The sequence below is a fragment of the Schistocerca gregaria genome, chromosome 4 (genome assembly GCF_023897955.1).
Source record: "Schistocerca gregaria isolate iqSchGreg1 chromosome 4, iqSchGreg1.2, whole genome shotgun sequence".
Taxonomy (NCBI): Eukaryota; Metazoa; Arthropoda; class Insecta; order Orthoptera; family Acrididae; genus Schistocerca; species Schistocerca gregaria.
The window spans coordinates 254758638-254784705 of record NC_064923.1 but is presented as its reverse complement, the minus strand read 5'-3'; positions in this window follow the sequence as shown (position 1 = coordinate 254784705).

The window sequence follows — 26068 nt, the reverse complement described above, 5'->3', positions numbered from 1 at the left end:
TGATATCCTGGATACTGGCAATGGGACAGAGTTCGCATCCAAACTGGTCCCACACAGATTCTATCAGGGACAGATCTGGGGATCTTGTGGACTGCATGAGTACCCCAACATCAGACATACAATTCATTGATGCCTGTGGATGAGCCTTGTCCTGTTGAAACATGGCTCCACAATGCTTCCACTTCAGAGGTAACACATGAGTACATAGGAAAATTGCAACCTACCGTTCTGTCATCACAGTTACCTCAGTCACTACCAGCCCTGATCTGGAGTCATGCAGAGTTATTCACCTATCTGTGATAACAGGAGTAACATCACTGTGCCTCTCCAAAACATTAGAAGATCATGATAACCCCCAAGGTCACAGCCATACTTGCCAATAATCGTCATCCAGGGTAGTGCAGAAACACAATTCATCACTGAAGACATGATGATGCCATTCATCAGCAGTCCATACTTCCTTCTCATGGCATTACTCAAAACTCAAAACTCAGACATTTGCATTGTGGTGCTAATGGCAGGCCATGCACAGAATGCTGATTCCGAGTTGCACTACTGTTGGTCCCCAACCAATGCTGGGAGATTACTCAGAATGTTGCAGGCAGTCCATTACTTGTTCTTAGATGGCAGATACAAATGAGAAGATGCTACAATGTTCTTGGTGCACTATATGATGTTCTCTTTTGTGGTGGTCGCATATTGTGAACTAAAAACTTGAGAATGAGTATGTGTACTCACACTTCCCATGTATTCCAACATTGCAGCACAGCCTCTTCTGAATGCATCATAAACTTAGATATTGTATGTTCTAACAAGCCGAGAAATGCTGTTCATGCCTCTTATATATCATACCAGGTCTGGTAACAACACCAAACATGAAAAGCATTATTGCTCCCTTGTGGCTATTCTACCTGTCACAGAGAATTCAAATACTTGTAGATTAAAGGAGACCACTCACTGAAAATCAGAAGTGATGAATGTTGACAGAAACACACAAAAGAAAGAAAACTTGCTCTCTAATCCTTTTACGGGCCAGTGTAAACAATCCAATGTCGAAAGGGTAATTTTTTTTTGGGGGGGGGGATGTTTTATTTTAAAATGTTTTGCTCTTCTTGTTGCTTGCTTAATGAAAAAAATAAATGACTATTAGTGAAGTTATTAACTGTAGCTTTCACCAAAGATTGGTTTGTCACACCCCATGTTGCATCCGCATGAATAAAAAGTTAAGTAAAGCAAGAAAAACTCTTCTCAGTAGGGTTTCCCAATCCATGATTGATTTCAAAATCTTGGCTTCATCACTGTCCAGGGGCTAACCAATGCATCCAACACATTTAACCCTAAATGAAAGCACTCACAGTTCAAATTGTAGGCAGGAATTTGTAGTGAAATAATGCTCACTTCTCCCTTTTCACAGACTAAATGTACCTCAGGGGGAAAAAAAAAAACACCTGGATACTTACAAAATGTTTCAGTTACACACTTGAGCTGACTTCCAGCCTCACATATAACCTGCATGTAATGTGAGCTGCGCTCCAATTGAGCACTGAAATCCCAGTGTTGTCAAGTGAAAATGGGTGCCAATACTTCATACCCTCACACTGAATAGGACTCATCTCAAGTATTTCCTGCTATTCAAAACATAAAATATAATGTTACATAGACATATTACACATGACTTTTTATGTATATTCCATCACCTTCTGAATGCTGCTCATAGTTTTCTGTAACCATAATAAGAGATGAACAAGAAATATTTGCAGAGGTGGGCAGAATACTTTGAAGATATGATCAACGAAACTCAAACCAGGCCCCAAGAAGTACACAGTAACAGGAAGAGAACACAGACAGAAGAGGAATTGAAAGGGATGAGGTACAAAACCCAACACTGCTGAAAGTGGAAACAGTGATAAATAAACTAAAAAGTAGCCATGCACCCAGTGAAGATGACATCATGTCAGAACTAATAAAATCAGGGGGGAACCTCTAAGACGTGAAATATTTAAACTAATAAAGAACATATGGGCAAATGAAAGAATGCCGGAGGAGTGGAATACTGGAATAATATGCCCATTATGTAAGAAAGGAGAAAAACTCAATTGTGAAAACTATAGAGGCATAACCCTACTGAAAACAGTATATAAGATTTTCTCTGGAATGCTGAATGAAAAAACAAAGAAGTGCGCCAAAAAGATACCCAGAGAATATCAATGTGGATTCTCAACAATCCACGTACATCTGACCAGTTGTTTGTTGTTAGACAAATAATGGAAACCATTTAAGAATATAGTATAGATCTCCACTTCCTGTTCATTGACTTTCAACAAGCTTTCAATAGTATTAATATACCAGTGTGGATAACAGAATGACCAGGCAGTTTGACTTTGAGGATGGAGTGAAACAGGGTGATGGCCTCTCGGCAGTCCTGTTCAACTTAGCGCTCCATAGTATCATACAAAAAGTAGATAAAAGAGGAACAGTAATGATGAAGTCTAGTCAGATACTTGCATATTTAGATGATATTCCCATCGTGAGAAGGGATGTAACATTGCTTAAAGAAATACATGTACAAATGGAATCAGATTGAACAAGAATTTGACTTACTGTAAATGAAAGCAAGTGAAAATGTATGGTTTCATCCAACTCTGAAGCTAGAAGAACACCACAGGACCTGAAGATCTCTGATAAATGCTTCAAAGCTGTTAGATGCTTCTGTTATTTAGGTGTCCTCCTAACCAATGATAATAGTATGAGACAATGTATTAGAGAAATAAGCAGAAAACAAAGCCTACTATGTAAACCTAAGGATACTCAAGAATTCTCTAAGCACAAGAACAACTAAATTGAGAGTATACTATTCCCTTTTGTGACCTGTTGCCACATATGGATCAGAAACATGGACAATGATGGAAGCACACAGTAACAGCCTAAGGGCATTTGAAAGGAAAATCTTACGAAAAGTCTATGGGCCTGTGAGAGAGGCAGAAGGTTGGAGAGTAAGATACAACCATGAAATACAAGAATTTATACAAGGGAAAGGTATAGTGAAATTTATCAAACCTCAAAGAATGTGTAAAATAGTGAATCCTAGAATGATGGAGGAAGATGAGGTTGCACATCTCATTTAGGGTGTTGTTGAGGACATGTATCAAGCCCTAATCCTGAAGGAGTTTGCATCAGTAGACAACTTCATAAAATTGTGCCATTAAATTGAGACAATGCATAAAAAAAATTACACACTAGAAGTTTGGATGGTTTCCAAATGTTGTGTCAATGTCTGTGATGGAGGAAGCAATTGATTTCACAAGTGTTCTTCATCAGATGGTGTGAGAGCAGGTTCAGAAGGCACTTGGATTGCAAGGCGAGCAAAAAACTGAGATGCTTCAAGAGGTCATAAGGGAGAAAGTGGAACAGACATTGAACCCAATCTCTCATCCTTCATTTCCCTTTAAAATGGTGAAAAAGTCGAGACCCAGGCAGAGTTATGTTCCTACAATGCTGCATGAGGAACCTGTTTGGGTGAACCTGTTTGAGCACCAAGGAAGACTGACATTTGGTGGACCAAGGATAACCAACCAGTATGTTTCCACTGTAGTTGACTAGGACATGTGGTGCACTGTAGTTGAAAGAGGTGGTAGATATTTGATGACATCCTCACCAGAAGACAGCAGACCAATCTTAGATGACATCAACTCCGGGACGATGAAGACAAACGAGAAGATGTGGGTGCAGGAAACATAGGTCACCATTGCTACAAGCTAGTCGCTGGAGAGGACATTCCCAACACGCCGATCAAGGGCTCCATTGCTTTTTAGAAGCTCCGATCATGTAGCCATCACAACCTGAAAAACCAAAGGGTGCAACCTTCCCTGGAGGTGAGGCTACTGAAGAGACAAATCCTCCACCATTGATCACTAAAAAAATGAAAGGAAACTACATCAATATCCTCATGGATGGCTGACCAGCCCAAGCTCTTGTGGACTGTGGAGCATCATATTCAGTCATTTCAGAGAAGTACCATTGCCAGTTACAGAAAGTTACAGAAAACCATATTCATTGATAACAAAACATCTCTGCTGAAGGTGGATAATAGGAAATATGTAAAACCTATAGGAAAATGTACCATTTGTGTAGCTATAAGTGGCCATACACAGCCCTTAAAATTCATTATCTTACAAGAGTGTAGTCATGGCATCATTCTTGGATAGGACTTTCTGAAAGTTTCTCAGGCAATTATAGATTGTCGGTGCTCGGAGATTATGCTAGACAAGATGAGATACTGGGGACAGGAAGGTGCACATCCAAGTGTGTGGAGTCTATGTGGATGAAGTGATCATTCCTGCAGTCAGCGTTAGAAAGGTAACTGTCATGTGTCATGCCTTGCATCATTCCATGGATCTTCTAGTGGAATGTAAGAGAACTACACCACTGAAGAATAACTTGGTCATCCCAGCCTCTATCATCTCGTTTAAGAACAGATTCGGTGAATTATGGGTCGTTAACTGTCACCAAGAACTGCAGATCCTTCCAAGACACATGTGCATAGCAAACGCTGAGCCATTAATTGCTGAACAGCTGAACATCTTAGAAACCTCCCATGATGAGTCTGTGGGCCAAATTAGTGCTACCACTATGAGACAAGATTTTCTAGCTCGACTATCACAAGATCTCATTAATAAACAGCAGAAGAACCTACTTGCTACTCTTCAAGAGTTCTCAGAATGCTTCAATCCACAGGTGAAGAGCAAATTAGACAAATCGACGGTGAAGCACTGCATTTGCACTGGAGACCATCAAGCAATAAGCCAGAGAGCATATTGTGTGTCAGCAATGGAAAGTCAAATAATTCGCAACAAGGTAGAGAAAATGATGAAGAATTACATCATTCAACCTCTGCGGAGCCCATGGTCATTACCAAGGGTCCTCATCAGGAAGAAGGATGGCAGTTGATGCTTTTGTGTTGATTACAGTAAGCTTAATAAGATAACTAAAAAGCACATTCACCCTCTTCCATGAATTGATGATACACTAGAGTGTCTGAAGGGGACTAAGTTTTTCTCAACCATGGACATGTACTCAGGATACTGGCAAATCGAAGTAGATGAGGCTGATTGTGAGAAAACTGCATTCATCACCCCTGAGGGCCTGTATGAGTTTAAGGTAATACCATTTGGTTTGTGTAATGCATCAGCAACTTTTGAATGGATGATGGATAATCTTCTATGTAACCAGAAGTGGACGATATGTCTTTGTAATTTAGATGGCATTATATTGTGCTGAGAGACATTTGATGAACACATAAAAAGACTGAGGGCCGTTCTTAAGTGTCTTCAACAAGGCAGACTGAAACTTAATACAAGAAAGTTACTCTTTGTGGCAAAAGAAATCTAAATACTTGGACACCTTGTGTCAAACTAAGGTGTGCAGCGAGACCCATAAAAGGTGAGGTCTATAACAGAATTTCCTATTCCTAAAAGTATTAGAGCTTCGAGAAGCTTCCTTGTATGTTCTTATTACTGTCATTTTATGAAAGACTTTTGTATCAAAGTCAGGCAAGTTCAAGAGTTGTTAAAAGCTGATGCTAAATTTATCTGGGGTGGTGCATAACAAGATTCTTTCAATGTGCTGCCTAAAGCTCTGATGACTGGCCCTGTTCTTGGTCTGTATGATGAGAGAACTGCACACAGATGCCAGCAGGTATGGGATTGCTGCTGTTCTGGTGGAAAAGAGAAGGTTGTAGCCTATGCTTCAAGGACACTTACAAAAGCTGAGAGAAACCATTCAACTACAGAAAGAGACTGTCTTGCTGTTATCTGGGCCATATCCAAATTTCAACAGTATCTCTATGAAAGGCCATTCACAGTTGTTATAGGTCATCATTCACTTGGTTTGTTGACAGATCTTAAGGATCCAACAGGATGACTCGTCAGGCAGACACTACGTCTTCAAGAGTATGACATTACCATAGTGTGCAAAACTCGAAGGAAACACTAAGATGCTGACTGTCTCTCAAGAAACCCCGTGCAAGACCATCAAGACTTTGATGAAGATAGTGGCTGTCTCACTGCTCTCCAGGATCTCTCTGCTGAGCAGAAGAAGGACGCTGAGATATCTCAAATTATGCTTGCCTTAAATCACTCAGAGGATGTGAAAGGACAAATTTAGGTAGTTAATGAATTACTTTGCAAAAAAACTTTGATCCATTTGGAAAGAGGTGGCTACCACTGATGCGCTTAGGTATTCTACAGAAATTCCATGAGACACCTGAGGCTGGACATCTAGGATTTATTAAGGCATATGATAGAACCCACAAGATATTTCTCTGGCCAGGTTTATTGAGGAGTGTCTGTGACTGTGTTGCACTGTCAAGAATGCCAGAGGAGAAAGGCAGTTCCTCAGAAACCACCTGGCTGACTCACACCAATTCCACCAGCCAAAATGCCTTTCCAGCATGTTGGGATTGATCACCTCAGACAAATTCCAATGTCTGCTGGTGGCAATAGATGGATTATTGTTTGCCTTGATTATCTAACACGCTATGCCATTACAAAAGCCATGAAAACAGCTGAAGCATCCAATGTAGCAAAATTCATTGTGGAAGACATTGTATTAAAACACGGTGCCCCAAAGTCATTAATTACAGATTGAGGGAAAGTTTTTTAATTGAATTTTGTGACAGAGATAAATCGTCAGTGCAACATTACTCATCACATGATTACTGTCTACCATCCGCAAACTAATGGGCTTACTGAATGCCTTAATAAGACCTTGGATTACATGCTATCAATGTTCATCATTGTTGAGCAGAGCAACTTGGATGAGGTGCTAACTTTCATAACGTTTGCCAACAACACCACCAAACAAGACACCATAGGATTTACACCATTTTTCCTGGTGCATTGGTGTGAGGCAACTACAGTGACCCACGCTGTGTTTCCATTACATCCTGATGATGTGGACAATGACTACATTGGCCAGGTGTTAACCAGAGATGAGGAAGCTCGGCAGTTAGCTTGACTTCGCATGCTGCAGGCTCAAGAAAACGATTGCTGAAGGTAAGACGCAAGCCACTGCTCTGTTGTCTACCAGCCTGGTGACCTCGTCTGGATCTTCACTCCTGTTTGCAAGGTTTGTCTCTCTGAGAAGCTCCTCAGGCGCTTATATTACTTATGAAGTTGAAGATTTCAACCCTGACACAAGACGACAAAAGTTCGGAGATACGGTCCACATCCTTTGAATGAGGTCCTATAAGGATCCTGCAACCCAGGGTAAATTCGAAGCTCCAGTGACAGGCAACAAGTGGAAAGGTGATGAAGAGTGTAGCAGTAAAAGAAAGTCTAACAAGATCACTGCCAGGTCGAGAATCAGGAGTTGGAGTATGCAGGACCAATGACTCATTACCGGACTAGGAGGATGTAACACAGATGCTGTTCTCTTCATGAGGGAGCAATGTCAGAGGCTGCATGGTGTAATGATTATGATATAAACTGTTCCACAGAGGGTCGTGACTTCAAAACTCACCTGGACCATACAATTTTAATTTCTGCATTTGGTTAGATTTCATTCTAGAAGTATCCACAAATATCAAGAATCATTGTACTGGAGTGTTCTGTAGCTGTAAATATGAGGGCTATCCACAAAGTAAAATATGTTTTGGAATTAAAAATAAATAAAGTATTGGAATTTATTTTCGTTATATACAGATGAAAGCCACACTTAAATACTACTTTTCTACATAGTTGACATTTAAATTAAGGCCCTTATCATAGCGATGGACGAGCTTGGAAATTCCTTCATCATATGTTTCAATTTTTTTACAATGAATTCCAATCTCAGTGTTAACAAATGTTATATCATGTACTCAACCTTTCAATTACTTTTGAATGCTTTTAAAAACGTATAACATTCAATTAAGAACAAATCATACTTGCTTCAGTATCTTGACTGACACAAGGGTTAAACTCTTTCTCACATACCACAGTACATATCCTTTAATTGCTATCATTTGCTGAAAACCTTGTTTTGATACCTGTAACTGTTCACAAAGTAAAATGGGTGTTATGTCTTACACAACTTAGCCTGTATATATATTGAAAACAAAGATTCCAAGACTTACCAAGCAGGAAAGCACCGGTAGACAGGCACAATAAATATATCACACAAACACACACACAGAATTTCTAGCTTTCGCAACCGATGGTTGCTTCTTCAGGAAAGAGGGAAGGAGAGGGAAAGACGAAAGGATGTGGGTTGTAAGGGAGAGGGTAAGGAGTCATTCCAATCCCGGGAGTGGAAAGACTTACTTTAGGGTGAAAAAAGGACAGGTGTACACTCGCACACACACACATATCCATCCGCACATACACAGACACAAGCAGACATTGGTAAAGGCAAAGAGTTCGGGCAGAGATGTCAGTCGAGGCGGAAGTACAGAGGCAAAGAAGTTGTTGAAAGACAGATGAGGTATGAGCGGCGGCAACTTGAAATTAGTGGAGGTTGAGGCCTGGCAGATATTGAGAAGAGAGGATATACTGAAGGGCAACCTAACCTTCGTAACCTCTTGGTTCATCCCTATGAAATCCCCAAACCACCTTCCCTACCCTCTGGCTCCTACACTTGTAACTGCCCCCGGTGTAAAACCTGTCCTATGCACCCTCCCACAACCACCTACTCCAGTCCTGTAACCCGGAAGGTGTACACGATCAAAGGCAGAGCCACGTGTGAAAGCACCCACGTGATATACCAACTGACCTGCCTGCACTGTGACGCTTTCTATGTGGGAATGACCAGCAACAAACTGTCCATTCGCATGAATGGACACAGGCAGACAGTGTTTGTTGGTAATGAGGATCACCCTGTGGCTAAACATGCCTTGATGCACAGCCAGCACATCTTGGCACAGTGTTACACCGTCCGAGTTATCTGGATACTTCCCACCAACACCAACCTATCCGAACTCCGGAGATGGGAACTTGGCCTTCAGTATATCCTCTCTTCTCGATAATCGCCAGGCCTCAACCTCTGCTAATTTCAAGTTGCCGCCGCTCATACCTCACCTGTCTTTCAACAACTTCTTTGCCTCTGTACTTCCGCCTCGACTGACATCTCTGCCCGAACTCTTTGCCTTTACCAATGTCTGCTTGTGTCTGTGTATGTGCGGTTGGATATGTGTGTGTGTGCGAGTGTACACCTGTCCTTTTTTTCCCTTAAGGGAAGTCTTTCCGCTCCCGGGATTGGAATGACTCCTTACCCTCTCCCTTAAAACCCACATCCTTTCGTCTTTCTCTCTCCTTCCCCCCTTTCCTGAAGAAGCAACCATCGGTTGCAAAAGCTAGTAATTCTGTGTGTGTGTTTGTGTGTTTTATTTATTGTGCCTGTCTACCGGTGCTTTCCCACTTGCTAAGTCTTGGAATCTTTGTTTTTAATATATTTTTCCCATGTGGAAGTTTATTTCTATTTTATTCACCCTATATATATATATATATATATATATATATATATATATATATATATATATATATATAGAGAGAGAGAGAGAGAGAGAGAGAGAGAGAGAGAGAGAGAGAGAGAGACTGTGTCGGTCCTAATGCTCATTAGATTATCATGTAAATTTTGAAATAAATTGGTGAAGAACTTTTCACAATTTTTGCCAACAACCCTTCCTCTTTTATACAGTGCTTTATTCATAAAGAAAAGGAGTTCCAGTAGAGTGACCTTCCAGTGGTTGTTGTTGTTGTTGTTGTGGTTTTCAGTCCTGAGACAGGTTTGATGCAGCTCTCCATGCTACTCTACCGTGTGCTAGCTTCTTCATCTCCCAGTATCTACTACACCCTACATCCTTCTGAATCTGCTTAGTGTATTCATCTCTTGGTCTCCCTCTACGATTTTTATCCTCCACACCGCCCTCCAATACTAAATTGCTGATCCCTCGATGTCTCAGAACATGTCCTACCAACCAATCCCTTCTTCTAGTCAAGATGTGCCACATGCTCCTCTTCTCCCCAATTCTATCCAATACCTCCTCATTAGTTATGTGATCTACCCATCTAATCTTCAGCATTCATCTGTAGCACCACATTTCGTAAGCTTCCATTCTCTTCTTGTCTAAACCTTCCAGGGGAGCGTTTTTGCAATTTAGACATCTTTAAAGGTTATTCTGACACTTTTCTGTGTATTTTAAAATTGCAAATACACCATTTGTATTGATAAAAAAATGAAATCCTGTTGTACTATGTAATAAAATCTGCAGATCTTAGCTTTTCATCAGAGTGTGCCATCAAAATGAAGTTTTTGAGAATTTTGCTAACAATTCCCCTTCATATTGTACATAAGTATTTGTGTATCAGATATATTATTATCATGTAAAAATTTGAAATATATTGGTCCAGAAGTTTCCAAGGTCCTTGCTAATAAGGCAGCCTCTTAATATATAAAAGTACATTGTATGTGTTCATCTAAACATTTGTTAGAGTATAATGGAATAAGTTGAAGTAAATCAAGAAGAACGTTTTGAGGTTTTTACTAATAAAGTTTCCCCTTTGTTTGACCAAGTAAACCAGTCAAGAACTTTTAGAGATTTTTGCTAATGATGTTTTCTCTTTATACATTATAATGTAGATATAAATAAAATAGAAAGAAACTTCCACATGGGAAAAATATATTAAAAACAAAGATTCCAAGACTTACCAAGCGGGAAAGTGCCGGCAGACAGGCACATGAACAAAACAAACAAACACACACACAGAATTACTAGCTTTCACAACCGATGGTTGCTTCTTCACGAAGGAGAGGGAAAGACGAAAGTATGTGGGTTTTAAGGGAGAGGGTAAGGAGTCATTCCAATCCCGGGAGCGGAAAGACTTCCCTTAGGGGAAAAAAAGGACAGGTGTACACACACACACACACACACACACACACACACACACACACACACACACATATCCATCCGCACATACACAGACACAAGCAGACATATTTAAAGGCAAAGAGTAAGGGCAGAGATGTCAGTCGAGGCGGAAGTACAGAGGCAAAGAAGTTGTTGAAAGACAGGTGAGGTATGAGCGGCGGCAACTTGAAATTAGCGGAGGTTGAGGCCTGGCGGATATCGAGAAGAGAGGATATACTGAAGGGCGAGTTCCCATCTCCGGAGTTCGGATAGGTTGGTGTTGGTGGGAAGTATCCAGATAACTCGGACGGTGTAACACTGTGCCAAGATGTGCTGGCCGTGCATCAAGGCATGTTTAGCCACAGGGTGATCCTCATTACCAACAAACACTGTCTGCCTGTGTCCATTCATGCGAATGGACAGTTTGTTGCTGGTCATTCCCACATAGAAAGCGTCACAGTGCAGGCAGGTCAGTTGGTAAATCACGTGGGTGCTTTCACACGTGGCTCTCCCTTTGATCGTGTACACCTTCCGGGTTACAGGACTGGAGTACGTGGTGGCGGGAGGGTGCATAGGACAGGTTTTACACCGGGGGCGGTTGCAAGGGTAGGAGCCAGAGGGTAGGGAAGGTGGTTTGGGGATTACATAGGGATGAACCAAGAGGTTACGAAGGTTAGGTGGACGGCGGAAAGACACTCTTGGTGGAGTGGGGAGGATTTCATGAAGGATGGATCTCATTTCGGGGCAGGATTTTAGGAAGTCGTATCCCTGCTGGAGAGCCACATTCAAGGTCTGATCCAGTCCCGGGAAGTATTCTGTCACAAGTGGGGCACTTTTGGGGTTCTTCTGTGAGAGGTTCTGGGTTTGAGGGGATGAGGAAGTGGCTCTGGTTATCTGCTTCTGTACCAGGTTGGGAGGGTAGTTGCGGGATGCAAAAGCTGTTTTCAGGTTGTTGGTGTAATGGTCGAGGGATTCAGGACTGGAGCAGATTCGTTTGCCACGAAGGCCTAAGCTGTAGGGAAGGGACCGTTTGATATGAGATGGGTGGCAGCTGTCATAATGGAGGTACTGTTGCTTGTTGGTGGGTTTGATGTGGACGGATGTGTGCAGCTGGCCTTTAGACAGATGGAGGTCAACGTCTAGGAAAGTGGCATGGGATTTGGAGTAGGACCAGGTGAATCTGATGGAACCAAAGGAGTTGAGGTTGGAGAGGAAATTCTGGAGTTGTTCTTCACTGTGAGTCCAGATCATGAAGATGTCATCAATAAATCTGTACCAAACTTTGGGTTGGCAGGCTTGGGTAACCAAGAAGGCTTCCTCTAAGCAACCCATAAATAGGTTGGCATACGTGGGGGCCATCCTGGTACCCATGGCTGTTCCCTTTAATTGTTGGTATGTCTGGCCTTCAAAAGTGAAGAAGTTGTGGGTCAGGATGAAGCTGGCTAAGGTGACGAGGAAAGAGGTTTTAGGTAGGGTGGCAGGTGATCGGCGTGAAAGGAAGTGCTCCATTGCAGCGAGGCCCTGGACGTGCGGGATATTCGTGTATAGGGAAGTGGCATCAATGGTTACAAGGATGGTTTCCAGGGGTAACAGACTGGGTACGGATTCCAGGCGTTCGAGAAAGTGGTTGGTGTCTTTGATGAAGGATGGGAGACTGCATGTAATGGGTTGAAGTTGTTGATCTACGTAGACAGAGATACATTCTGTGGGGGCTGGGTAACTAGCTACAATGGGGCGGCTGGGATGTTTGGGTTTGTGAATTTTAGGAAGTAGGTAGAAGGTAGGGGTTTGAGGTGTCGGTGGGGTCAGGAGTTTGATGGAGTCAGGTGAAAGGTTTTGTAGGGGGCCTAAGGTTCTAAGGATTCCTTGAATCTCTGCCTGGACATCAGGAATGGGATTACCTTGGTAAACTTTGTATGTAGAGTTGTCTGAAAGCTGACGCAGTCCCTCAGCCACATACTCCCGACGATCAAGTACCACGGTCATGGAACCCTTGTCAGCCAGAAGAATGATGATGGATCGGTCAGCTTTCAGATCACGGATAGCCTGGGCTTCGGCTGTGGTGATGTTGGGAGTAGGATTAAGGTTTTTCAAGAATGATTGAGAGGCAAGGCTGGAAGTGAGAAATTCCTGGAAGGTTTGGAGAGGATGATTTTGGGGAAGAGGAGGTGGGTCCCGCTGTGATGGGGGACGGAACTGTTGCAGGCAGGGTTCAATTTGGATAGTGTCTTGGGGAGTTGGATCATTAGGAGTGGGATCAGGATTGCTTTTCTTCGTGGCAAAGTGATATTTCCAGCAGAGACTACGAGTGTAGGACAGTAAATCTTTGACAAGGGCAGTTTGGTTGAACCTGGGAGTGGGGCTGAAGGTGAGGCCTTTGGATAGGACAGAGGTTTCGGATTGGGAGAGGGGTTTGGAGGAAAGGTTAACTACTGAATTGGGGTGTTGTGGTTCCAGATTGTGTTGACTAGAATTTTGAGGTGTTGGGGGGAGTGGAGCTGGAAGTGGGAGATTGAGTAGATGGGAGAGACTGGGTCTGTGTGCAATGAGAGGAGGTTGAGGTTTGTTGGAAAGGTTGTGGAGGGTGAGTGAGTTGCCTTTCCGGAGGTGGGAAACCAGGAGATTGGATAGTTTTTTGAGGTGGAGGGTGGCATGTTGTTCTAATTTGCAGTTGGCCTGTAGGAGGATGCTATGTACAGCCGGTGTGGATGTGGGAGAGGAAAGATTGAGGACTTTGATTTGGGATAGGAGTTGACGGGTGTGTTCACTGGCCGCGTCGATGTATAAGTGAAGCATTAGGCGGGTGAGGGCTATGGATTGTGCTGTTTGGAACTGGTATAAGGACTGATGGAAAGAAGGATTGCAGCCAGAGATGGGAACTTTAAGTGTGAGGCCTTTGGGAGCAATGCCAAATGTCAGACAAGCCTGAGTAAATAAAATATGGGAGCGTAATCTGTCTAGGGTGAAGGCATGTTTGCGGAGGGAATGTAAATAAAATTTAATGGGGTCGTTGTAGGGATGTTGTGAGGTTGACATGGTATTAGTAGGTGGAAATGGTAATATGAGGTTAAAGTGAAAGTAAATAGAGATTTATATAGGGAGAGATAAAGATGTGAAAAAAGTCGAAAAAGTGTTGGTTTGAGATGAGCTATGTTGATCATGTGCAGAACTTAGGTTGGTGAACAACAATGGGTGCAAAGGTTGGGTAGTTATGTTGTCTCCAGATCACGTTAAAGGGTGGGGAAATTCAAGAAAATATCGAAAAAAAATTTTTCGAAAAAAGATTCGAAAAAATAATTTCCGAAAAAATAAAATTCGAAAAAAATTTTCGAATAAAATCTCGAAGAATATGTGTGTAAATGTATTCAAAGGACTGGTTATGTACTGGCAGGTTATGAGAATGAGGCTAACAATTGTTTGATGAAGAAATAATAACGTGTAAACCTGTGGGAAGCTGCTAAAAAATGATCAGTTATGTAGGAAAAACGGGAATGGAAATAAAACGAAAGTTGTTGGAAAAAACTGAGATGGTTGTGTAATGGGTGAAAGGAACTGAAGCTGTGAAATAGTATTCACGAGTTTACACGAAATGTTTGTAAACTTGGAACAATGGATTTTATAGCAGCGGTTATGTTGAAAGCGTTGAAAATTTTAGGTTATGGTTTGGAAGTAAATTACGTATTATTGAGTATAATTAGGCAGGATAAAATGTATGGTAGATTACGGAAAAATGGAAGATGAATACAAAGTGAAACTTCTTGTACAAACGAAAAGAGAAAGTAAGACGATAGAGAAGATTTCGAAATGCAACAGAGACAATAACAAACGTAATTGTTGGGTTCAAATTAATGATGATGTAAATAAAATAGAAAGAATCTTCCACATGGGAAAAATATATTAAAAACAAAGATTCCAAGACTTACCAAGCGGGAAAGCGCCGGCAGACAGGCACATGAACAAAACACACAAACACACACACAGAATTATTAGCTTTCGCAACCGATGGTTGCTTCTTCACGAAGGAGAGGGAAAGACGATAGGATGTGGGTTTTAAGGGAGAGGGTAAGGAGTCATTCCAATCCCGGGAGCGGAAAGACTTCCCTTAGGGGAAAAAAAGGACAGGTGTACACTCTCACGCACACACACACACACACACACACACACACACACATATCCATCCGCACATACACAGACACAAGCAGACATATTTAAAGGCAAAGAGTAAGGGCAGAGATTTCATGAAGGATGGATCTCATTTCAGGGCAGGATTTTAGGAAGTCGTATCCCTGCTGGAGAGTCACATTCAAGGTCTCATCCAGTCCCGGGAAGTATTCTGTCACAAGTGGGGCACTTTTGGGGTTCTTCATATACGACTTCCTAAAATCCTGCCCCGAAATGAGATCCATCCTTCAGGAAATCCTCCCCACTCCACCAAGAGTGTCTTTCCGCCGTCCACCTAACCTTCGTAATCTCTTGGTTCATCCCTATAAAATCCCCAAACCACCTTCTCTACCCTCTGGCTCCTACCCTTGCAACCGCCCCCGGTGTAAAACCTGTCCTATGCCCCCTCCCCCCACCACCTACTCCAGTCCTGTAACCCAGAAGGTGTACACGATCAAAGGGAGGGCCACGTGTGAAAGCACCCACGTGATTTACCAACTGACCTGCCTGCACTGTGACGCTTTCTATGTGGGAATGACCAGCAACAAACTGTCCATTCGCATGAATGGACACAGGCAGACAGTGTTTGTTGGTAATGAGGATCACCCTGTGGCTAAACATGCCTTGATGCACGGCCAGCACATCTTGGCACAGTGTTACACCGTCCGAGTTATCTGGATACTTCCCACCAACACCAACCTATCCGAACTCCGGAGATGGGAACTCGCCCTTCAGTATATCCTCTCTTCTCGATATCCGCCAGGCCTCAACCTCCGCTAATTTCAAGTTGCCGCCGCTCATACCTCACCTGTCTTTCAACAACTTCTTTGCCTCTGTACTTCCGCCTCGACTGACATCTCTGCCCTTACTCTTTGCCTTTAAATATGTCTGCTTGTGTCTGTGTATGTGCGGATGGATATGTGTGTGTGTGTGTGTGTGTGTGTGTGTGTGTGTGTGTGTGTGTGTGTGAGTGTACACCTGTCCTTTTTTTCCCCTAAGGGAAGTCTTTCCACTCCCGGGATTGGAATGACTCCTTACCCTCTCCCTTAAAACCCACATCCTTTCGTCTTTCCCTCTCCTTCCTGAAGAAGCAACCATCGGTTGCGAAAGCTAGTAATTCTGTGTGTGTGTTTGTGTGTTTTGTTCATGTGCCTGTCTGCCGGCACTTTCCCGCTTGGTAAGTCTTGGAATCTTTGTTTTTAATATATTATAATGTAGATATTTACATAAATTATGCAGCTTACATCCATTTGTTAGCATACTATTTCTTCCTTCCACCTCTCTATATCTATTTCTTCTGCAATCCCTTTTGTCCATTTTCTCTTCTTCCCTCTTTAATCTTGAGCTTCGTTTATTGCTATTGCGAAAAAATTGAATTCTGTTAAAATAGATTGAATAAGTTGCCCCCTCCTCCACCCTCTTGCTGTGAAAATAGTAGCTTCAGTAACATTAACTCACATAGGTTTAATCTGCAAACAGGTAGTATTATGAAGTTCGGATGTTTCAGAATCTGTAATTGTATTCTAAATGTGAGCCAATAAGCAAGAAATACAACTTTCTTATTTTCTATCAAAACTGACTTCATTTATTATAGTATTACGTGAACATCTGGAATAAATTGTTTAAGAACTTTTCAAAGATTTCCCTAACAACTTGAAATTCTGACTTCACTTTATGGAATAGTTTAGATAGCCTCCCAAGATTTTCTCTAACTACATCATTTATTGATCTGTAATAAATTCTAAAATATTCTTTTGAAATTTGATATGATAACATCCTGCACAGCAGGTGTTACTGACAACTGGCAGTTGCTTCGTCAGGAAAGAGGGAAGGAGAGGGAAAAATGAAAGGATGTGGGTTTTAAGGGAGAGGGTAAGGAGTCATTCCAATCCCGGGAGCGGAAAGACTTCCCTTAGGGGAAAAAAAGGACAGGTGTACACTCGCACACACACACACTCGCACACACACACACACACACACACACACACACACACACACACACACACACACACACACACACACACACATCCATCCGCACATACACAGACACAAGCAGATATATATATATATATATATATATATATATATATATATATATATGTGTGTGTGTGCGAGTGTACACCTGTCCTTTTTTTTCCCCTAAGGGAAGTCTTTCCGCTCCCGGGATTGGAATGACTCCTTACCCTCTCCCTTAAAACCCACACCCTTTCATTTTTCCCTCTCCTTCCTTCCTTCCTGACGAAGCAACTGCCAGTTGCGAAAGCTCGTAATTTTGTGTGTGTGTTTGTGTGTTTTGTTCATGTGCCTGTCTGCCGGCGCTTTCCCGCTTGGTAAGTCTTAGAATCTTTATTTTTAATATATTTTTCCCATGTGGAAGTTTCTTTCTGTTTTATATATATATATATATATATATATATATACCTTTTCACCTTCATAATAAGAAATATTGTTGAAAAACATTTTTTGTTCACAGGACAATGGCTGAAATTATAGAGATGCTTATGGATGATGCTTTAGTTCTAAATGGTAATAACAATAACTATGTAAGGTTTTGGTTGCAAGCAGCATTTGTGTTTGGTGGTTCTTGGACATTTGCAAGTGTACTTGATGATGAAGGAAGAGTAATGTTTGATGAATTTTACAAAGGCATTTGGAAAGGTAAGATGTCCTCAACAATTTTTTGCCTTTGATTTCTTTCAGTCATGCTATGCACCAAACTACACACTGATGAGCCAAAGTAAAATGACCCCTGCCATCCAAAGGATTGCATGCTGCCTGGTGGCATTGCAAGCATCTGGTGTGGAAAGGGATGTGCAGGGTGATTATAATTATCTTTCACTCATTAGGGCCCTGTTGATGGATAACTATTTACAATATGGTATCGAACCTTAGTGTCATGACTTGCCACTAGGCACTGGTACTGATACAGCAACATAGGATTGAAACACAAGCATCACTGTGCATTGCAGTTGCAGATAGTCAACACACATCTGGACAAGATAAGCAGAGCTGTATTAATAAAGCTGTTGTATCAAAACAACGGCATTAGTACTGCGCTGTCTGTGAATACTGATGCATTAAAGTAATATTGACAGGTCCTCTTTCTGCACCAGAATTGAAGAATATGTCAGAAGTTCAAATTAATTGGCAGTTTGGGAATTGCTCCTGGAAGACGCCAACAGCTAATTGTGCCACATGTTTTTATTGAAGAAGTTACTGTTGTCATGAGTGAGAATGCTGGAAGCAATGTGCCATCTTCAAGCAGTGGAAGAACTGTGTCATGACAGCTAAAAGCACTTCAAACCATTGTGAAATGATGTTTTTAATGTGGTTCCAGCAGATGATCATCACGATGAGCAACATTTGTCAAATGGGATGTAGACATGGTACACAACTGACAAATGTTACCCTGTTATATCAAAATTAAAATGTGTTTGTTTCAATGATTTATTTTCTATTTCCGTTTTGTATGTCCTCACAAATGTTTGCAAAAAGTTACATTGTCCTACAATCTCTCATTTTTCATGGGGGATCCCTTACACAGCAGGGTGAATGGAAAATTGATATTGATTATCTGGAATACAAATGGTTACATCCACTGACATAAGCAACTTTTACAAAGAGCAAAATCAAGTAGGAAAATCCCGGCTGAAGTAATGACAGTATTGTGAAAAGGATAAATTGCTACTCACCATGTAGAGAAGATGTTGAGCTGCAGACAGGTACAGCAAAAATGCGTCTAAACTTGTGAGCTTTCAGCCACAAGACCTTCTCCTAAAGGAGACAACACACACACACACACACATTTGTAAGGAAACAGGTTAAACACAGGAATGAAGAAAAAGAATAGGATAGACATGATTGAAGTAATGCATTAGAAAATTGGAACAGAGAAAAACAGCATTGGATTTTGGAGTGGAAGAAAAGCTATTAGGCAAAATCAAACAGTTCAGAATCCCAAATGGAATAAAATCATATTATGAACAGGATGTATTGCTACTCACAGTACAGAGGAGACACTGAGTCACAGACAGGCATGGCAAAAAGACTGCTAAACATATGAGCTTTCAGAGAAAAGGTCTTCTTCTAAAGTAGACAACACACACCCTTGTTCGATACCTTTCCTGACAGTAATGGCATCTAGCAACAGGATAACTGCCAATCTCACAAGCTCAGAACTATCCCACTATCATTTCAGGAGCATGATAATGATCTTGAAGTAACAGTGATGCCTTAGCCTCTAAATATACCTAACATAAGCCTGATGGAATACACATGGTACATTTGTGGGTGGCAGACCCACATATACAAACCACCGACCAAAAATTTCATAACAGATGAATAGATGTCTGGTGCCATCACATCTATGTCATGCAGAATTGCTGCTACATTGTGTTCCAGAGTTGGCTCACCAATTTATTAAACAGGTGGTCATACTAGTTTGGCTCATCAATGTATATGGAAATACAATTTTCCACTGTCACTATACTCACTTGAGACCTTAATAGTGACATTGACAGTAATGAGTGCATATATAGTATCACCCAGTGCTTACCTTCTTGTTGGAAATAATCGAAATGAATTGGAAGGAAAGAATCTAAACAGTTGTATGTTGTTGCTATGTTAAGCATTAAAAGTGTGTTATATTTAATCTCATCATCCATGAAAAATTTGCTGAACTCCACCACTATGATACTTTATACCAGTCTAATATGATAAGATGTGAATACTCCCTGTTACCTACATTTGAACATGATGATTTATTGAAACCAGTGTAAGAAACTAATCTAATTCATACAACACGTAAACTGATATTGTACTGCATTATTCTTTTTCTGTATTTTTTATTTTCACCATTGTTGAGTCTTTGCATTCCAAAAGGAACTACAGGCAAAAAACAGAGGAAGTATATGTCTGCAGTAGTAAATTTAAAGATAATATCCACAAAAAAGCTACTTTTGGCAACCAAAGACCAACTACAAACATTTTTACCACTCTATATGCTATATACATGCTTTGATCTGCTACAGTCATCTGTATAGTCACCACGGAGAAACAGCTCAATTAAATAACCATAGTTATGCTCTAAAACATCACCTCTATACTGATTATGATTGACTTTGAGTGTTTTGCCTGTTAGTTACATGTTCCATAGATGATAATCGTGATAAACTTTATGATGTGGAATGTGTCAACTAAACAAAGATAGAACACATAACTTGAAAACATATCTATATTGCTACATTCTGGCCATTTACAGTCTTTTTCTGTATCTTGCAGCATCTACTCATAATAAGTGTTATGCTCAAATGTTTAATGACATTAGATCTACTGTCTACCCAGCTACAATGCTCTGGTTGACAAGTATTGTTCACCTTTAAGAATATAATAATGCTCTCCTGTTCAAATTCTACCTTCAATAATTAATCATTGAGTTATACTATGACTTAACAACATGCTTATCCAGTTACATAGTGCAGAATAATAACAACAGTTTTCATAATGATTCATATTATTATGAAAACTCATGCAAAATATCAATCCTTGTGACTGATAGTTCCAGTCAAATGCTGTGTACAAAAAAGGTAAAAATTAATGAAGCCTTTTGTCTTGCCAATGGACTTAGTAATGTTGTTCAGTACATTAAAACTTCAAGGAAGATTTTAATACTATGGTTAACTAATTGGACCTTTCTTTGGGAAGTCACTCTGCATTTTTTTAAGATAAATTTGATTTTTTTCCAGATTCATGCTACACTATTCTTTAAAATATAACTAACTATATAATAATTTACCTTTATTATTTTGTTAATATTATTTACATTTTACTCCATTTACTGACCACATTAGTCAGTTTCATACAAATGGTTTCTCAGTTTCCAGCTACCTCAGTACTCACTCATTTTGACACGCCTTTCTTTCTTCATATGAGATCATCATTCCCATTATTTATTTGTTTCTCTTGGTCTCCCCTCTGGTTTGTTTGTTTCTCAGTTCCTTGATTTTGTCTGTTTTGTTTTTTAAGTCATTAATAGTAATTTGTACTTTCTCTATATCTTCCTTGATTTGCATCATCCATCTAATGTCATTCTTACTGTTCCATAATTTTTGTATTATTCTCCAGATGAGAGTGTTTTCTGGCCTCCTGATCAGATGTCCATAAAACAGAATGAATTTTTTCCTGACTATGCTTACTACTGGTTCCATTTCCTTGTTCAAGGTTGCATTAGGAGCTAGTCATGACTCCAATTTTTTTGGGAGTTATTTTTATAGGTGCATTTTCTGACTATTCTTCTATCTGTCTTGAGTATTCTGTATACCTTCATTCCAAAAGACGACTTCAACCATTATCCAGATTTTGTGTAAATAGTGAAATGTTTCCTGGGTGTCTCTATGACAGTTTTCCTGAGTAATGCACTGCATTAGCTGGAGGATAGACTTCTAATGTCAAAATGCCCTTTTCTGATTACCTGTATCTTGACTGGAAAATCTCTCTCTCTCTTCTCTCTCCTCTGTCTCTCTCTCCAAATTGGCATCCAGCTATTCTGTGTATGCATTGTTGCCTTCTTCTTCTTTCTGATATGCTGCTCAAAAACTCAACAACAGATCATTTATCTTCACACTACTACATGAGAGAATTATCTTCTTTCATAAGCTGATGGTACAGCCAAACATTTGATAATGTCATATCTAGCCAAAAGAATGCAAGAAGTTCTACTTTGTAATTCAACCAATTTAGTTCAGAGACATTATTCTGATTAGGGAGGAATCACATATGGGGTTCCCCAAGGCTCAGTTATAGGTCCACTGTTGTTCTTCATATATATAAATGGCCTACCATCTCATATAAAACAAACAGAATTTGCTCTTTTTGTGTATGAAACTAGTATTGTTATTCATCCAAACATACTTTAGCAACCAAAAAAATGGCAAAACATATTTCTCCAAGGTAGCATTGTCTTTTGTGAATGGTCCCCCCTCAATTTTAAAAAGACACAACATATTTTTTTCTTCATATCTAGAGGTATAACACCAGTGATACATGTAACATGTGGTGACAAAATAATAACTAGGGAAGGAATAACAAAATTCATGGATGTCCTTACTGATGAGAATTTTAACTGGAAAATGCACATGATGTAAATCCAAAGGTAGTTGAGCCACACTTAGACTGAGAATCATTGCAAATCTTGGGAGAGACAAATCAGTAAGCTAATGTATTTTGTGTTGTTTTGTTCAATAATGTCATATGGAATAAAGTTGTGGGGTAATTCAGCTTTAAGAAAGAGGATCTTCATTGAGCAAGAATGTGCTGTAAGAATAATATGTGATGTTCACCCATGATTATCTTGTAGACATTTGTTTTGAGATTTAAGTATTTTGACTTCTGCTTCACAGTATATTTTTTCCATCATGAAGTTCATTGTAAATAATCTAGTGCAGTTTAAAAGGAAGAATGATGTACATAATAATACTAGCAGAAAAAATTATTTTTGTTATGCTGCATTAATGTTGTCTTTAAATAGGGTGCATGATGCTGCAACCAAAATTTTTGATTGTGTACCAAGTGGTTTGAAGTGTGTGGCAGACAGCAAAGGAAAATTTGAAAACAAACTGAAAAATAATTCTCCTTGACAACTCTTTCTGTGTCATACAAGAATTTCTGTTGTTGTAATGTGTAAAAGGTGGCAGGTAGGAGCTACTAAATTACATCTGTATGTCCTTAAAAAATAAACACTTGCAGATGTTTCATAAAACATGAAAATAAGGAACTGACTAAATAACTATGTTCATGCACCTTGTCACTTTATCACTTTGCCTCATCTGGCAACTGGCCACTATTCCCATCTGCATACCATCAAGCTAAATTTTCTCTGAATACAAAATTGCATAACTTAGGCAATCCATAAACATATGCACATGGTTTTGAAGACTAAAATATAATGTTTTACCAGCATTGTATGAATTAAATGTCAAATGTTTTTGGCAGGGGTTGGTGGGAGGGGGGACACTTTGGGTGTTGTTACTTGCCTTACATCAGAAAAAATTTTCACTGTGGAGGAGTGCAAGCATCTATGTATCAAAAGTCAGTGACAAAGACAAAGAAGTCTGCTTGAATAGTTTTAAATGTTCACAACTAGGATGCAGCAATCTCCAAGAGAATAAAATGGAGCAGCCACTGCACCTGTCCTGGTCATTATAGCTATCCTTACACTTTAATCAGTGCTGATATATAGCTGATGAGTAGGGCTTTAATAAAGTTTGACCTAACACATATGAAATTCAGGCAGTGAAAATGGTTTTCCATGTGGAGTGTAACAGAAATTCTCAAATTTTCAGCTAAATGACAGTTAGAAATAATAAATGTAATATATATTAAAAATTTGCCTGAAAAATTCCTGCAAACAATTTTATGACAGAATCTGCAAATACTTTGAATCCCCTGCATGTTGCATGTATAATGACTCTGAAGACAAATTTAGACTACTATAAGCCAGCATAAATTTGCTATGTTCATTCTACCCACTGTCCATTTAAGAGAAGAATATAAACCACAATATGTGATACAACCACTTTATTATTATTCATGGGGTATAGATGTAGGTATTTATACATACAATTGTTTGCAATAAATTGATGTTAATGAGTAAGTTATTCTTGAATAATTGCATCTTTGTGTGTGTGTGTGTGTGTGTGTGTGTGTGTGTGTGTGTGTGTGTGTGTGAGAGAGAGAGAGAGAGAGAGAGAGAGAGAGAGAGAGAGAGAGAGAGATGGCACACATGCATTCACATGTGCCAAAACTGTGGTTGATGACTGACTGAGTATTGGGAAGATACTTATTTTCAAGAAATCTTTTAAATTTTAATTACTTTTGCACAGTTTTCTTAGACTTTTTATGTGTGCACAACAAAAAAACTCTTATTATCAGTGAAAAAATTTTGGTATATATTTTGCATAGTGTCCTTTATCTGAAATAAGGGTTGGACAAAAATATGGACACACCAAACACATAATACATTACTATGCCTAATAAGCTATAGGAAGCTTGTTGGCATTCAAAACTGCTTCCAGTCATTATGGTGTTGATAAATATGGCTACTACTTGGTTTCCAAGGGAACCTTATAACATTCTTTCTCGAAAACAGTGGCAAGTTCAGGTAATGATGGTGGACATGGAAAGAAATTACTCACACATCTCTGGTGACAGTGGTGTGCAGAGGAGATGTGATAGCTGTCATCTTGGGACATTGTTTACTATTGGGCTTTAAACATTGTACCATGAGGTTGACCTGATCAGCAAGAATGTTCACATAATCCTTAGCAGTAATGCAGCTTTGCAGATGAAACATGCGGCCCTTGGAATAGCATGATATGGCTGTTCAAATCATCAACAAATCCCTACTATGTTTCACTCTTGGGGCATAAACTTGGTCAGTAATTAGAAACAATGTGAAGCAAAATGCATCCAACCTAATTATTTTCTTCCATAGCTGCACAGTCCAGATTTTGTTGCTGCCAATTCTCCCCATATGACTTCATTTCTATTTGCAGATAGTTGAGGGCTGTAAGAAAGCTGTAATCTTCAAACTATGAAATTATGTAACTGCCTTTTAAAGAACTCTTCTGTATTTTGTTGCTTTTAAGAAACATTTACATACATTGGGTGGTCACAGCTCATGTTAAACGTAATAACATTTTTAAAGTGATTCTCATTACATCACAGAAGGGTGTCACAATTCTCTTCAGTTTCATTCAATTGTTTCTAGGTGTTGATTATGTAGGCTGGACTTCTTCTTCTCTGCCTTCCAACAAGCCACCAAACCAAAATGCCAAAGCATAAGCAGCCCCTTAATGGCACAGGGGGTAGCTCAGTCACCATCACGTTTTGCCGATTTCCTGTTCCCACACTCCTTGCGTGATGTATGCACTTACATCAACATAAAACATGCACAGTGGAGATTCTCTAGATAATAACTACCAAAAGAAAGTTTTTAAATAAACATCGTTCATCTGATTGTGAGGAAGATTCGGAATAGATTGCTGTACCACATATCCCCACATTAAGATTGGAGATGACACATAAATTATCTTAAATAATGAATTATTGGTTTACTATAAAACTGCATTTTTAATAAATCATGAACACCATTAAAATAAATGTCTCATGAGCCTAAACTTGATTTTTTCACTCAGCAAAACATGAATGATCATACATCTTAGATCAGTCAGTTTCAATTTATATTTTCTTGGTTTACCAGTGATAAGATCATAGTTTGCATTCTCATTTTTTGATAAACATTTATTATTCAGTTTAATTGAGAAAAGGTATCATGTCCTTTTGATATCTTCATTTGTTCTTAATATAACTTCTTTAAATTAACAGAAGATGTTGGCTTAAAAACCATGGTGTTTCCTTTATTACATTCTAGTAAACAGTTTTCTCTTTGTCTATTTTATTACATTATTATTAATAGCCAATGACTTTGCTTACACATCATTGCATTGTCAAAACCTGTGGGAAGTTTCTTTCATGATTTCGCTATTCTTAATCAGCAGTAGTCACATATGATTAGCTCCTAACTAGCAAATCGTCTCAACTTTATTGAGATGAACAAGGTTTAAACTTTTTTTACCATAAGGAGATGCATGCTGATGTTTTACTCAGTTCCATGATTCCAAAATCCAGATTTGTGGTAAGTCAACAGTACATGAAAACAAAGGCTCAAATCATCAGTCATAGTCCATGTAAGTCCATTTGCTTCTGACTACTTTGGGAAACACTTCAATAGTGTGACTAACTGTCACTGTACAGTTTCATACTTATGTAAGAATTGCACTTGCATCTCATCCTTTGCACCAATACTATGAACTTACAATGTCATGTTTGTGATGTTGGTTTCCTTCCCTTAATTGTTCTGTGTAAAGAAAAGGTGCTGGCCTTTCTATCTGTGGATTTTCCTGATCTAAGCATAGTCCATCCCTCCTACAGGTCTGCCTAACCTTTACTATCAAAAAAAAATTTGGG